Source organism: Chionomys nivalis, chromosome X, assembly GCF_950005125.1.
Source record: "Chionomys nivalis chromosome X, mChiNiv1.1, whole genome shotgun sequence".
In the NCBI taxonomy this organism is placed as follows: domain Eukaryota; kingdom Metazoa; phylum Chordata; class Mammalia; order Rodentia; family Cricetidae; genus Chionomys; species Chionomys nivalis.
In genome coordinates this window covers 13149553-13155397 of record NC_080112.1, presented here as the reverse complement: position 1 = coordinate 13155397, position 5845 = coordinate 13149553, and the positions used below count along the sequence as shown (strand labels likewise).

Genomic DNA, 5845 nt, shown 5'->3' with positions numbered 1-5845 from the left:
ACTATTCAGTGAGAGGTCAGAAGATGGGGGCCTCTCTGCATGCTACTGGAAGAGAAAAGTAATCATCAATATCATCAAGCTAGGAACTCTGAGACCTACAACAGTGCTCTGCCTGCCAGATATACTGGTGAAATAATGGCACGGATGTTAAGGAAATAACCAGTCACTTTTTAGGTGAATTTAAAAGTTACTCCATGATGTAGAACCTATACCAGACAGTGCCAAAGTGTTCAAGAACCTGAGATTAAATAAACAGTCATGGGCTTAGGGGGAAAACCTACTACTATTATTCTGCCAAAGGAGCATAGCAATAATTGACTCCTAAAGACACATTGTTATACTCATAGATAAGTATTTCACTCAGTCCACATCAGAGAAACTTCTTTTTGCAGTAGACAGCAGTTAACACAGAAACCCACAACTGGGCACTGTGGTGTGAATTCTAATTGGCCTTAATAATAAAAACCCAGAGTCAGCTATTAGGAGATGAAAGCTGAAAGATTAGAGAAGTAGAACAGCCAGCCACAAGTTCTTACCTCTACAACATCCTCATGATGTGGGATTCAATGATAAATAAAACATAGTCATAGCATACAGAAGGGAGTCCCACATCATCATCAGAATCAATGAGGCAAGATTTTGTCTCTATAAATCTTCAGACTGAACGCCTTGAACTCCTGTCTCCTCCCCCCTTATATTCCTCTCTCCAGCCAGTCATATCCCTTCCTTTCTCCAACTTCCTAGTGCTGGGATTAAAGGCATGTGACTCCCAAGTACTGGGATTAAAGGTGTGAGTCATCATTGCTTGGCTCTGTTTCTCTTTTAGACTGGATCAATCTTGTGTAGCCCAGAGTGGCCTTGAACTCACAGAGATGTGTCTGCCTCTGCCTCCTGAGCACTGGGATTAAAGGTGTGTGCAACAACTGCTTGGCCTCTATAGCTAGCTAGTGGTTTAGTTTTGTATTCTGATCTTCAGGCAAACTTTATTTGTTGGATGACAAACAAAATATCACCATGGGACAATGTAAAGAGAGTGAGAGACTTTGGAACACTAAGTCATAAATGGTATGTCTTCATCAAACTCTTCCCCTCAGGGATTAGGGATCTATGTGGAAAGGAGACTGCAAGTTAGTAGGAGCCAAAGTGATTGATGACCCCAAGGACACTGTCTTCCAAATACAAAAGGACCGATTTATGTATGAACTAACAGACTGTCAATATGTACAAGACCTGCTGAGATTCAAGCCAGATGGGGTCCCAGCACTGAGAGAGGTAAGTGCAAAAGGGGCCCACCACTATCCAATAAGATACTTGCAATTTATGCTTACTGGCAAAGGGTAAATTAGCTTTCTCCAAGGGAGTGTTACTGAGTTTATCAACCAGAATACAGGGCAGGCCCGATGCATAGGAATAGTTGACCAACACAAAACAAATTCAGTACTATCTGTCTGTCTATATCTATCTATCTGTCTGTCTGTCTGTCTATCATCTACCTATCTATAATTTGTTTGCTGTGTTTGTGTTTATGTGTGTGCCTTTTCTTTTGTCATTTTTTTGTCATATTGGTATTCTGCTTATTTGGTTTTTGTGGGATTTTTGTTTTGAATGAGTGAAAGAACACAAAGTTGGGTGAATGGGGGTGGCATGAGTTGAGGCAGGGGAAAAGATGATAAAAAATATATTGTTTGGTAAAGAAGATGGTAGGGCCTCTAACACAGCACTTTCTCCTCAGCTTCAAGTACCAAAGAGATGGATACAAGGAAACAATTTAGAAACTTCAATAGATGCTTTGCTAATATTAAACAGAAAATAGAGTTCTTCCTGTCATATAAAGTATGACCCTTTAAACCTTCTGGTCCTCATATATCTTGCCTCAGACTGTTCATCTAAACAAAGAATGGACTCTTCTCACTTTCACATTGCCCATAATATGGCCATTTCCCTATGAAGAAAAGACATCTATTACTAAATTCTTGCCCAACAGTGACGATTCACACAAGATCATTTGGCGTATTAAGCTCTTCACTGTTGCTTCTTCTCAACTACATTAAAATCAATGTAAAGAGTACACTTCTGGGGCAGCAGCCGGGCAGCGGACACCGGTGGCAGGATGGTCCTGGACAGCGTGGCCCGCATCCTGAAGGTGCAGCGGCCCGCCTACCTCAAGCAGCTGCCTGTCCCCGACAGCATTACCGGCTTCCCGGCCTCACAGTTTCAGAATGGCTCCGCCTGCTGCCCTTCCTTGGTGGACTTCCACTTTTTGGCTACCTTGCCGTGCGTCCATTCTTCCCGAAGAAGAAACAACAGAAGGATAGTTTGATTAATCTTAAAATACAAAAAGAAAATTCTAAAGTAGTGAATGAAATAAACATTGAAGATCTGAGTCTTACTAAAGCAGAGTACTGTAGGCGTTGGCGTTCCAAGATGTTTCCTGCCTGTGATGGGTCCCATAATAAGCATAATGAATTTACAGGCGATAACGTGGGTCCGCTCATACTGAAGAAGAAAGAAGTATAACAGTAGCCATTTAGGATTGAAATTCTTTTTTTTTATTTTATTCTTTTTTAATTAAAATTTCCGCCTCCTCCCCGTTTCCCATTTCCCTCCCCCTCCTCCCACATATAGCCCCCTCCCTCCACTCCCCTCCCCTATGCCCATTCCTCTTCTCCTCCCCCCACTCCATTCCCCCTCCCTCTCGATACTGAAGAGCAGTCCAAATTCCCTGCCCTGCGGGAAGACCAAGGTCCTCCCACTTCTATCTAGGTCCAGGAAGGTGAGCATCCAAACAGGCTAAGCTCCCACAAAGCCAGTTCATGTATTAGGATCGAAACCTAGTGCCATTGTCCTTGGCTTCTCATCAGCCTTCATTGTCCACCATGTTCAGAGAGTCCAGTTTCAACCCATGCTTATTCAGTCCCAGACCAGCTGGCCTTGGTGGGCTCCCAATAAATCAGTTCCACTGTCACAGTGGGTGGGTGCACCCCTCGTGGTCCTGACTTCCTTGCTCATGTTCTCCCTCCTTCTGCTCCTCATTTGGACCTTAAGAGCTCAGTCCATTGCTCCAAATTGTGTCTCTGTCTCTATCTCGATCCATCGCCAGATGAAGGTTCTAAGGTGATATGCAAGATACTCATCAGTATAGGATAGGGACATTTCAGGTTCCCTCTCCTCAGTTGCCCAAGGTACCAGCTGGGGACATCTCCCTGGACACCTGCGAGCCCCTCTAGAGTTGAGTCTCTTGCCAACCCTAAGATGGCTCCCTTAGTTGGGATATATATTTCGCTGCTCCCGTATCCACCCTTCCTATATCCGAACCATCCCATTCCCCCAAGCTCCTTGCATCCTCCCCTTCTCACGTTTCTCACCCCATTTCCTTTTAGCCCCATGCCATCTCACCTGCAAGTTCCCAGTTTTTGCCCGGCAATCTTGTCAAGAAACTAGACTTTAAAATGCTAATTAACCCAATTAAAAAATGGGGCACTGAACTGAACAGAGAATTCTCAACAAAAGAAATTCAAATGGCCAAAAGACACTTAAGGTCCAGCTCATCCTCCTTAGCGATCAGGGAAATACAAATCAAGACAACTTTGAGATACCATCTTACACCTGTCAGAATGGCTAAAATCAAAAACACCAATGATAGCCTTTGCTGGAGAGGTTGTGGAGAAAGAGGCACACTCATTCATTGCTGGTGGGAATGAAAACTTGTGCAACCACTTTGGAAATCAGTGTGGTGGTTTCTCAGGAAATTCGGGATCAACCTACCCCAAGATCCAGTATACCACTCTTGGGAATATACCCAAGAGATGCCCTATCATATGACAAAAGTATCTGTTCAACTATGTTCATAGCAGCATTGTTTGTAATAGCCAGAACCTGGAAACAACCTAGATGCCCTTCAATGGAAGAATGGATGAAGAAAGTGTGGAATATATACATATTAGAGTACTACTCAGCGGTAAAAAAACAATGACTTCTCGAATTTTACATGCAAATGGATGGAAATAGAAAACACTATCCTGAGTGAGGTATCCCAGACCCCAAAAGAGGAACATGGGATGTATTCACTCATAATTGGTTTCTAGCCATAAATAAAGGACACTGAGCATATAATTTGTGATCCTAGAGAAGCTAAATAAGAAAGTGAACCCAAAGAAAAACGTATAGTCATCCGCCTGGATAGGGGAAGTAGACAAGATTGCAGGTTGAAATTCTTGTACTCTTTCCTCGTTTGTTGTGTATAGAAAGTCTTTGGAGGGTTTAACTGTTACTGGTTGAATAATTCTTTCTGCCAATTATTCTCTTTCTACACTGCTGCTTATATTTGATATTTTATATAATTAGTCCTGAAATCAATAGTTAATAAATTCAGTACTTCAGATTATAATTAATTGGGAATTTAAAGTTTGGACAAGGGCCAAAAGTTATTTCTTTGCATATCAGTATTTCAACAGAATGCATATATATTTTTAAAAAATTTTCCCCTGTTCTGTTAAATGTATTTTTGTACTATTTTGTTTTGCTCATTTGAAGTAGTTTGTCATCCTTTGGTCTTTGTGGAACTCTGCTGTTTTTAGATGAAGTACGGAAAATATTGCCATCAAGAATTTCTTTGGGGCAATAAAACTCCTTTTTTTTATAGAAAAAAAGAGTACACTTTTGGTAAAAACAAATAACTTTTCCTATAGTGACAATAGCTGATGTAATAACACTCAATATAACCAGAATTACTATGGGGAAAATTTGAAAAGAGAACAGTTGTTGGCTTTAACAAAGAAGAGGCTATGGGGTTTTTGCATAATTTTTATTTATTTAACTATTATTATTTTTACTGAGCTATACATTTTTGTCCACTCCTACCTCTTTTTCTCCCCTTCTACTCTCTCACGTGACTCCCACATACCCAATTTACTCAGGAGAACTTGCCTTTTTTTCCTTCCAATGTAGATCCATGTATGTCTCTCTTAGGGTCCTTTTTGTTGTCTAGATTGTCTGGGTTTGTGGACTGTAGGTTGGTCTTTTTCTTTGTTTTAGGTCTAGAAGCCACTTTTGAGTAAGTACATATTATATTTTTCCTTTTCGGTCTGGGTTATGTCATTCAATATGCTTTTTCCTAGATCTATGCATTTGTATGCAAATTTCAAGGTATCATTATTTTTTACCACTGTGTAGTACTCCATCATGTAATTGTACCACATTTTCTTCATCCACTCTTTGGATGAGGGACATCTAGGTTGTTTCTAGGTGTAAGCAGAGACTGCTCTTATTTTCTCAGCCTCTCATAGCCCAATAATCACACAGAAACTATGTTAATTACAGCACTGTTTGACCAATGACTCAGGAATATTTCTAGCTAGCTTTTACATCTTGAATTAACCCATTTCTATTAATCTGTGCATTGCCATAAAACTTTGGCTCACCATAAAGGTTTCAGGTCCTTCTCCTTCAGCAGCTACATGGTATCTCTTTGACTCTACCTACTCTCTCTATATATCTCTGTTCTTTATTTCCTACCTGGCTTTACGCTGCTAAGGGATTGGCCAAAACAGCTTTATTAATCAACCAATAACAGCAACACATATACAGAAGGACATCCCTCATCATCTCCCCATTTCTGTCTAAGTTTTAGCTTTAACATAGTAAAATTACATATAAAACGTTCCTAAGCAAGAATTATACTTACAATATTTAGTTCATTTGTATCTGGAAAGTTTCATATCTAATTTAGCTTTATCAAAACTAAGGAAAACTATAATTATCTGTCTTCAACTCTATCAAAGACTCCAGAAGGATAAAATATTACCTAAGTAAGCAAGAACTGCGTTGTAAACAACTTCCAAAACTC

General features: G+C 40.4%; 1 pseudogene; it reads left to right on the top strand.

Moving 5' to 3' along the window:
- Nucleotides 1-2110: 2110 nt before the first annotated feature.
- On the top strand, nt 2111-2517 carry LOC130868240 (CDGSH iron-sulfur domain-containing protein 2-like; annotated as a pseudogene).
- Nucleotides 2518-5845: the final 3328 nt, after the last annotated feature.